This window comes from Arachis duranensis, chromosome 4 (genome assembly GCF_000817695.3).
Source record: "Arachis duranensis cultivar V14167 chromosome 4, aradu.V14167.gnm2.J7QH, whole genome shotgun sequence".
NCBI lineage: Eukaryota > Viridiplantae > Streptophyta > Magnoliopsida > Fabales > Fabaceae > Arachis > Arachis duranensis.
The window spans coordinates 112,551,639-112,563,036 of NC_029775.3; the positions used below are offsets into that span (position 1 = coordinate 112,551,639).

The 11,398-nt window shown below is 25.4% G+C and overlaps 1 pseudogene; it reads right to left on the minus strand.

Annotated features, from left to right (window-relative positions):
• Window positions 1-4,040: 4,040 nt before the first annotated feature.
• On the minus strand, window positions 4,041-5,417 carry LOC107486019 (probable xyloglucan 6-xylosyltransferase 3; annotated as a pseudogene).
• Window positions 5,418-11,398: the final 5,981 nt, after the last annotated feature.

Genomic DNA, 11,398 nt, shown 5'->3' on the forward strand with positions numbered 1-11,398 from the left:
TAGATGTATATAAAAATTAATTATTAATTAAATTAATCATTTATACATAAATATATATTAAAAATAAATTAAATATTATATATATTTATATATAAATACATGATAACTAATTTGATAATTTATTTTTAAGAGGCACGCTTAATATTTTTTATATATGCCAGTGATGATGAGATCAATTCAGCATATTCTAGCTAGGTTGAAGTAGTAAAACAGCATAAAAAAATAACCTATAAAAGTGTTCTCTGTTGGTTAAGAAAAATAAACAAATAAAGAATGTTATTTGTATAAATAATGTATACACTTAAAATTAAGACTAATTAAATATGATAAACCATCTAATTGTCAATAATAAAAACGTAGAATAACTGAATAGTTTGATGAATTTATTAAACAGAATATAACATTTTAGGAATATATTAGACAAATATTCTCTAGGTAAAATAACCATTCATAGACTATTTTATTGTAATAGATACGGCCAAGGGAAAGTTAACAATTAATTTTATTGTGTGTTAATAACAATATAAATAATAAGTTCATAACTTCAATAAGATAGGACATGTGTTGGTGGATTTTTCAGAATTGGATTCCATGCATATAGATACATAGATTCTTGAAGGATGACATGAGTGTTTATATGTGCATACAAAATGGGTGGTTGCTATCACCACTGTGTTGTGTTTGTGGTCAGCAATTTTTTGATATACAGAATAAGGAATTAAGTAGTGCACTTAGCTAGCTAGCTATAGTTATATTATTATATTCCAAACCCACCATTGCAAATAGTTTATGTGATTTCAATTCCTACTAATTATTATTGCTCATTTTATTATTCCTTAGCACAATTACACAAAGTGGGTATTTGAAAATAGCTACAATAATGTAAGCATCACAAATTCCTGCTTGTGATTTGGGAATAATAGTATAATGCTCTAAGTATATATTATTATATTTATTTGTCTTTCTATGTTAGATGGTGACAATACCATGAAATGAAAATGTGGAATTTGGTCAGAGGATCATGAAAGTTTAAAGTTAAACTTAATATTGCTTTGTTATGCTTCAGCACCAATCAATCACTGGTTCTCATTATATTATTCGGTCATAGAAAACTTTTGATTTTGAAAAATATTTTTAATTTTACAAATGTTTCAAGATTGATATTCAGATGATGTATATTCTTTAAAATAATGTACAATAAAAATTACTTATTTATAATAAACCAATAATGCAATCTAAATATAATGACAAAATCAACATAAGATCAAACTAAATAAATAAATAAAATCAATACAAAATATACTTATATAGTATATTAATATACAATATTTTAAATATATTAAATATCCTCTTCTAAATTCAAATTTTGCAATTTATTACAAAAAAAACTGTGAAACTCAGATGCAGATAGATTATGAGAAGTCGAAACGTAGACGGAATTATAAAAGCTCAAATTGCAGACGAAACTATGGAAAACAAGCAAAATTGTTGAAACTGAAGAGATGTAGACAAAACTGCATAAAGTTAATATTGTGAATGATAAAACAAGTGCCAAATGTAATGTTAATTTGAAGGCTAAAATCATGGTAAAAGTTCGGGTGGAATTTTATGCGAAAGTAAACTTGGTAAAGATGATAATTTAGTTAAATTTATTAAATTATTTAATAATATTCAATTATATATCAATTTTATGTGAAGTTAAGTTCAATTGCAATTAATAATTTTATGTGAAGTTGATAGGCTAAAATTATTAGATGATAATTTAATCAAATCTATTAAATTATTTAACGATACTCAGTTATTAACTTTACGTAAAGTTAATAGCAATTAAGTTTTCATAATATATTTATTATATATATCTAATTTTATAACCAAAATATGTCACATATCACTTTTTCATTGTAATTAAAATCAAAATTTTCTCTCAAAAATTAAAGAGTTCTATATTCCTTCCTATTAATTTTATAACTAAAATGTGTCACACATACTGACATGCATGTCACTCTCTCGTTATAATTAAAATTAAATCTTTCTTTCCAAAATTAAAAAGTTCTTTCCTCTTCTCTACTAATTTTACAACCAAAATGTGTTACATGTCATTTTTTCATTGTAATTGAAATCAAATCTTTTCCTCTAAAATTAAAGAATTCTCCCCTCCTCACTCTCTCTTTATCTATCCCTCTCATTCCTTCAACCACTCTATCTTTTTTATATATCATTATCAATGAATAATTATAAATTTGACAATTAAAATATGCAATATAATATTTTTTAATTATATTAAAAGTAAAATTAAAATATTAAAATTAAAATTAAAATATAGTTATATTATATATTGTTATCTAATTTAATAACAAAATGTGTCACATGACACTCTTATTAAATTTGAGAGAAAATATTTTTCTCTAAAATTAATAAACTACCTTCCTAAATTCTCTCATTTATCTCTCTCTTTTTCTATTTCTCTCTAACCATCTCACTATATATATAATTCTGATATATTTATATATTATTATCTAATTTAATAACCAAATGTGTCACATGACATTCTCTTATTCAAATTGAAAAAACATATTTCCTTTCAAAATTAATAAACTCCCTACTTAAATTCTCTCATCTATCTCTCTCCCTTTTTCTATTTCTTTCTACTTTTTCCAATTCTCACTCTATATATAATTTGTAATATATATTTTTTATTAGTAATTTGACAAATCAAAATATGTCATTAGATATTTTTTATTATAATTAAAATAAATTTTTTTCTTTCAAAATTAACAAACTTCCTCTCTCAATCTTCATCTTTATCTTTTTCTCTCTTTTCTCTCGTTCTCTATTTTTTCTATCTTTTTGTTTTACAAAAAATAAAATTAACAAAATAATATAATTCAAATAAAAAATATTATTATTATGTACATATTTTTTATTTTTTAAATTTAATTTTAAATTTTACTGTTTTTTTTTAATTTATATTTTTTTAAATATTTATTAAATATAATTTAGAGAGAATAATAATGTTATGATTAAAAGTTAAAATCAAGATTCAATTATTTAAAAAAAGTTAATTTGGAGTTAATTTTATAACTATCAATATAATTTTTTTCATGCTAATATCTAATTATATTTTTATATACATAGAGAGAAAAAAATATTATTTTTAAATAGCAAGCATAAAAATTAATTATTTTTATTTGTGTAACAGACTTAACACCTAATAAAAAATATACAAGTTAAATCATTTCAAATTTTAGATAACGAATATTAAAATAAATTATTAGTAATAAATCAAACTCTTTCACATGAAAATAATAACTAAAAATCTTATTATTTGATTTTTTATCTACGAAGATCCTGGTCTTTTTAGCCGACGGAGATTTTTATCCCTACGATCGTTTTGTAAAAGTAGTTTGATTCTATAAATTTTTTGTGTTATAATCTATAATGTCAAGACAAAACCAACATAATTTGAAAAGATTTATATTCTCGTAATGTAGTTACGAGTAAAAATACTAGTATATATTAAACTGCATTTGAATTTCCAAATATATATAATATACAAAATTACGGTTAAATATGAAAAACTTCTTTTGTAAATTTAATTTGGTGTGAAAAATAACGTGTTCAATTTTGAATGTGAAGCAAGTTGAGGCGCCTCTATAATAGAGAGTGGAAATTAGTTTTCATGAAAAGGCACGTCTCTAATATATATATTGATGAATAAATGACCATTTGTACCTATAAAAGATGAAAACGCTGATATTTGTATTTATGATAGTCTGAAACTAAAGTTATCCTCATGATAGATGCTCTTCGTGTGATAAAAGTATCCTGACTTGGATCTGAGCTTGGTTTGTGAAAATCTGATCCTAAGTGGCACTTCCTCCCTTATCTTCAACCCCTCTTTTTCTCACTCACACACTCACTCTCTCTCTCACTTCGACTCCCCCTTCTCCACCATTCACGCCTCCGCATTCTTCACTCTCCAAATCCCACTCTGACCTCTTCTTCCTCAACACTCGCTTCCTCACCACCCACTCCACCTTTCATGTCTGACGAAGCCATGGGAGCCCAATCCAAAACCACTGGCAATTCACAGTTAAGACCCTACCAGCCTCCTCCCTCACTAGACCTTGGGGCCATGGGAGCTCAATCCAAGACCATTGGCAATTTCGAAACAAGAAGCTGCTGGTATTCACAGCAATCCAAGACTTCTGCTCAAACAACAAATCAGGGTAACCTTAAAGTACCAAATTGTAATCATCATACTTAGACAAAGGAAGCTCAAAAACCATGTTAGTGAAGAAAGCATCACTATCCATCCACCAAATTCACTCCACCTCAGGGTGTGAGAATACCAACCTTCTAATCATTAGCAATTTGGCCCAATACCCAGCAAGTTCTTTATCCAAATGCGCCAAATTGTACACAATCTCAATCCTGTGCAATCTACAGTAATCAATTTTGTTCTTAATCGACTTCAACAAGTAATGATCACCAATTGGGTTGTCACAGGGTTTTGGAGATGAACCAGTGAGGAGCAAGATTCGAGCTTTACCTCTCACGAAATTAGGGTATTCAGGATTTTGCTGGAGCCATTGATAGCGTTGTTGATCTCAATTAGAGATCTTGGGGCCTAGGGAGAAGGCGGCGGTGGCGTTAGGGCTGAAAGGGAGTGTCGTTGTCGTCGGGGACGAGGTTAGAGTCGGAGCGAATCTCAGCGAGAACGCGGTTAGTCTCCTCGATGAGGCTCTGGTTGATGGCATCAGCATCGGAGAAGGAGAGGTTGATGCCGATGGTGCCGCGAAGGACAAGGATGGTGATGAAACCGCAGAGGATGGTGATCTTGATGTTGTTGAAGGTCTTCTGGATCTGGCGATCACTAGGGTTTGGAATACCCTAAGATGGAGAATCAATAGCCATTGTTAGAGAGAGAGTGTGTGTGAGTGAGAGAGAGAGAGGGGTTGAAGATAAGGGAGGGAGTGCCACTTAGGATCGGATTTTCACGAACCAAGTTCAGATCCAAGTTAGGGCACTTTTGTCACACGGAAAGCATCTATCATAGGTATAACTTTAGTTTCAGGCTATCATAAATACAAATGTCAATATTTTCATCTCTCATGAGTACAAATAATCATTTATTCACATATTGATTTACATACGTATGTGTCTTGACACCTTTAACTTTAATATCTTTCAAATCTTAATAAAAAAGAAAGAAAGAAAGTGTTCAATTTATATGTATGTCATCTAATATTTTTTCACACACACAATATATATACACATATAATAACTAGAAAAATATCAAGATATTTACAGAATTATATTTCTTATATAGTCATATATATGGATATAATTGGTAACTTAATCATCAATTGTACGTGTTCAAGCTTTTTGTCACTATCGTATGGTAGTAGTTGCATGTTAGATTATGATAAAACGTGTCACCGTGAATATATAAAACTTTTGAATGCTTCGAGTTACTTATTGATGTTAAAGCAATAGTGAGAGATAATTTGACTAAATTTTATCCGCATATATAAATATCTTAAACGGATTTGTTGATTTGTTCCTATGAAATATGGAAAGAAATTAAAGAAAAAGAACATGGTGCAGTGAAAGGTAACAATATATTTTCATCAGTTGCCATTTGTCTTCGTTCTTGATAAAAAGTTTCCCCTGATGTGAAAATTCATTAAGAAAAATCTAATAAACTTTTAATATATGTTGATGATTTTTAATTTCTCCCTTCTTTTGAGATGTATGAAACATTATTAGGGTGACGATTATATGTACCATGCACGCATATGTCAAGAATAAATTCAATTTCGTACAGAATAAAGTTTTATTTATATTATTCCATTTTTTTTATACGCAGTACATCATTAGGTAGATAATTTTTAGAGAAAATTTCGTTCCCTGTAAGATATTAAAACAATATTCTCCTTTCTTTTATTTTATAAATGTATATTCTCCTCTATTCTAACTTTTAAAAAATTTTTTCTTTAATTTATTTTAAATTTTTTGTATTAATTAATATTAATTTTATTCATTTTTTAAGAAAAAATAAATTATTTTAAAAAAATACCCATTAACAAAAATTTTAATTTGTTATCATTAAATTTTACTTACCAAAATATTCTTTAATAAATTATTTTTTTATTGATTAAATTATATTTTTAAAAAATTTAATAATTATATTATTTTCTTTTCTAAAATACCCTTCAATAATTTTTTAATTATTAAATTATAATTTTACCAAAATTTTTGTTAACAATTTTTTTATATTTTTTTTATATTTTATTATTAATTTTTTGATATCTATATATATTATTTTAAAATTAAATAAAAAATTTTAGTAAGATTATTTTTCAATATCAATATATATTAATTGTTATACATATTAACAAGTGGTAAGATTTTTTTATTTAATATTAAAATAATATATATTGATATCGAAAAATTAATAATAAAATATAAAAATAATCGCTAATTAAAATTTTGGTAAAATCACAATTTAATAATTAAAAAATTATTGAAGGGTAGGTATCTTATAAAAAAATAATTTAACTATTAATTTTTTAAAAAGTATTTTGGTAAAAATACAATTTAATCAATAAAAAATAATTTATTAAAGGGTATTTGGTAAGCAAAATTTAATGATAAAAATTAAAATTTTTGTTAATGGATATTTTTTCAAAAAAAAATTATTTTTTCCTAAAAATAGATAAAATTAATATTAGTTAACATAAAAAGTTTAAAATAGATTAAAAAAGAAGTTTTTTAAAAATTAGAAGAAAAGAGAATGTATATTTATAAAATAGGAGAGAAGAGTATCATTTTAACATCACAGGAGAAAAAAGTAGAATTTTCTCTAATTTTTAATACATACTACTCATACTCAAACACTAAAAATTATAAAGGAAAGATTTAGCGAATTTTTTTTGCAATAGAACAATTTTTTTAGATAGCCACGATTTAAAACAGCCGTTATATGATGACAAATTCTACGCAAAAACAAACTAATATGATATACTAATATATCGGCAGTTATGTACTAACGGTTGCTAAAAACTTCCACAAATCTATTTTCGGTGCCTTAAAAAATAGCGGTTATTTAAACACTGCTAATTAATCTATTTTGCAGCGATTTTCCATTAAAAAAATGTCGCTATTTTCTGTATTTCTTGTAGTGCCTTACTTAGCTTATTAGACAACATAATTATTACGGCTTCTATATAGGAAAATATATTGTCTTTGTGTTTTGGGTTTATTAATGATAATGAAGTTTAAACCACCAATATTATATTATATTGTAAACATAATGACCATTATTAAGAGATATATATTTTGAACTCTTACATGAATATAGGCGTTAAATTGCTAAGCTAATCACTATAATATTTTTATCATGTTACGTTTGAAAAATTTTATTACAACTATAACAAACTATAATCACAATGATCACTACTGTTTCTGAATTTATCTTAAGGTTTATAATCTTTACCTATCTGAGTGCGATCAAAACTCAATAATAATTACGGTTTAATTTTTTGAGACAAAGTCACGATGGTTTTTTACCTATTTGAGAATCGTATTGATAGAACTATACTGACGGTTGAATTTTGAATTTTGTAGTGTTTGGTTACACTATCTATAGAGAAAGAGCTAAAAGACAATTTGCAAGTTGCAACTCAAATCAACTCTCCTATGATATATTATCCGCATCTTAAGTACGTGGATTGGTTCCTTTATCACTTATCGCTGAAGCCATTCATTAATTTTTCGGTTATCCTAAGAAGATAAAGAAAATAGTAACTTAACTTATTTAATATTTATTAATTATTGTAATAATTAATAATATTAAATAAAATAAATTTTAATTGTTTTTATTAAATTTTGTTTGTTATTAAATATTATTTTTAGATTTAATTATTGTGTTAGTTTTTATAGTTTTGCAAATTTTTTAATTATATTTTTATATTTTTTTAATTGAATCTTTGTACTAAGTCTTTTTTTTTAATCGAGTCTCTATATTTTTTTTATTTGGGTCCTTGCATTAATTATTTTTAAATGAATCCCTATACAATTAAACTAATTACTATTAAGAGGACCTAATTGAAAAAAATTGGTGTAAGGACTCAATTATAAAGAAAAAAAATTTAGAGATCTAATTAAAAATTTTACAAAACTATAAGAACCAACAGAATAATTAAACATTTAAACCTTATTTTTTCGATAATGCTAGATAAAAAAAGTTTAAATTTATTTTATTTAATATTTATTAATTGTCACTATAATTAATAAATACTTAATAAGAGAAATTTAAATTGTTCTAACTAATTTTTTTGTCTTTCAAATATTATTAAATTTTTATATATTTTTTCACTATTTCATATACTTAGCGTTTTTATTTGCGGTATGTGTCAATGTGAAAACTCATGTGCAGTCAATTTTACGTGCAATTGATAGAGTCGTTAAATTAAAATTTAGTCAAATCAATCAAATTATTTAACGGCTTTCAATTATTAACTTTACGTGAAATTGAATGCATCTGAGTTTTCATCGTATATCAATTAAGACACAAGAAAATATATATACTTGCATTGAAAGAACAGAGATAAATTAAACAAAAAAGAATTATGGAAGAATTAAATAATGAAGGATGTAGACAGAGAAAAGAAGCAGAAAATGAGATCATGAATGCATGATGTTAACTTCTTATAGATATTGCAATTTACTTTACAACCATATTTGTGGAAAGGGAAGGAATAATAGAATTTTTAGTTAAGCTGAAGTGAAGGAATAATTTGTGTGTGTGTGTGTGGACGCAACACGCAATTTATTATTATTATTACATGATACAAAATGAAATCAATCATAGTAGCCTAGTGAATAAGAATTGTTGTGTATGAACTTTATAACTTAAAGTATCAAATTCGATTCCTCATAATAGGTATTTAAGAATTACTCATACTCATTTTAATAACTAATTTAATCAATAAAAATCTAATTCCCTATAAAATAATTATTATATTATATCTAATTACGTAACATTATATTAATAAAAAATAATTATATTTTATATTAGTTATGTACATAATTATTTAAAAGAACAAATGTGATTTGGTATGCATATTTTTTCATATCATTTTTCCAGCCACTATTGCCCAAAAACAAATATAGTCTCTCCAACACTCCACTTGAATATTCTGGTTTTTGTCTTGAATGATGTCAAAATTTATTTGTTTTTTAAAAGAGTTTTTTTTGTGTGTACATTTTAGAAAGAATTGATGCGGTTACAGTAGAGGCACCCATATTGTAAGTAAGCATGCATAAGTTCTAATTTAGAATATAATCTTTTAGGAGATTAATTTGACATCACACACTTTTAACGGTCTATATAATTAATATTTTAGTATATTTTACATTATTCTTTTTCATATTTTGAGTTATTTTGTTTTATAGTTTTTCGTTGGTATTTATATATATTGTACTTGGAATATACATAAGAATCAAACTAATTAAAATGTATTGTTGTAATTTTTCTGCTTTTGTGTTATTTTTTTCCTTTATTTATGCATTTACTTTGTCTTTCTTTTGATTTTCTTCTAATTACTACCTGAAAAATGGCGTTTTGCCACCATCAATTTGCCCACAGATCCATAAAAGTGGCAAAATCATATTACTCTACCTAAAATTTGCTATAAAAGTTAGTTTTATTTAGGAAGCCAAACAAATTACAATGTTTTCTCCATTCTTTTTCATTTTTTGTTCAATTATTTTTCTCTAATCAAATCTCCAATTTTCATACTTTTTAAATTTTTTGTTTTGCTACTATTTCATTAAGAATGAATTATAATTTTTAGCTACGAATATTTGAAACGCAAATTTGTTTATAATAAAATGAAATGATATTATATTCATGAAAAAAATTTGAAAATTAGTAATTTTTAGTATTTTTTTCTTTTGCTATTATTTAACCAGCATAAGTATTAAACTGTCTTTAACAAATAATTTTTACTAATTTATATGTGTAAATTTTGAAAAAGTATGAATGTAAAACTATATTAATTTATGTGTGTAAACTCTGATAAATATAGATACTAATTATATATTTATTGAATATAAAACTCTTGTAAATGTGAATGCAAATTATTACTGACTAAATGCTGACATAAAATAATAATATTTATGATCATATAGCATTGTTCTATTCATAAAAAATAAATTTTGATTGAGAAAACCTTTCAAATTATAAATAAATTATTCAAAATTTTAAAATTAACCCTCTTAATAACTTAACATATAGAAATTTCAAGGAGAAATCAAGTAAGAGAAAAGTCTTTTATCTTATAAACTCTTCGCTCTTTTTTATTTTCTTTGATTTGGAACTAATTTCAACACTTCTCACACTTACAATATTAACATAAACCTTCACCAATACCAACTCAACCCATCTGCAGCCACGACCACCTCACTTCCAATCCTTCAAATCCATATGATCGTCAAATCAAATCACATAATAATCTGAAAACCCAATTCTCCAGTTCTTGGATTCAGAAAACCTTGTTATAAGAGAATCAAACGAGAATGTTATTATACCTCAAGACCAAGATCCTACCCGCCTATTCAACCGGGGATTACTTTCCAAGATGAACTTCTGTGGCTATCCTGAGATTTTTCTCTCGAACAAGAACAAGATAACATATAGAAGTGGACTATGGAACAATGACAGATTCAACCTCTTTTATAGATACAAATTAATTTTTTTTCGTAAATAGACTTATCAGAATTCTCAACATTTGTGAGTAAAATAATGAAAGATACTTTATGTGTTTGATTTTATATAAAAATATTATGTTATTATATTTAGTTCAATTTCCATTATTTTGGTTAAACTTTAGACTTTTAAATTTTTAGTTTTGCCACTTCAATAACCAGTCTGATTTCAGAATCTATTCAGGTCATAGAATGTTCTTAATCCTTTTTAATTTTTTGGGGGACTTATTAGGAATGTTCCCAAACTTGATGCGATCATTATTTTGTTCTATCTAGAAACTTTATATGGGGTGTTGAAGGCCTAGCCCATTTTTATTGGGTTCTTAATGGGCTTATGCCACTCCTTTTACGAATATGACCCATGTTTAAAACTTTGTGACACTTGGACTAATAAATACATTGCTATCAAATTACCTTGATTTAGTGGTTAAATTATTAGTCCACTTAAATAAATATAAAAAATTTAAATTTCGTCTTATCTCTATTGAGGAGTGACAAAATTTTAAATGAAGCAACATTGCTGAAGAGAGTATTTTTTTATTTTTTTGAAAAGAGAATAAATAATTTATTATTATTTAGTATTTATAAGAGTCAGCGCCACCTAAAAGGTTGAAACCAAAAA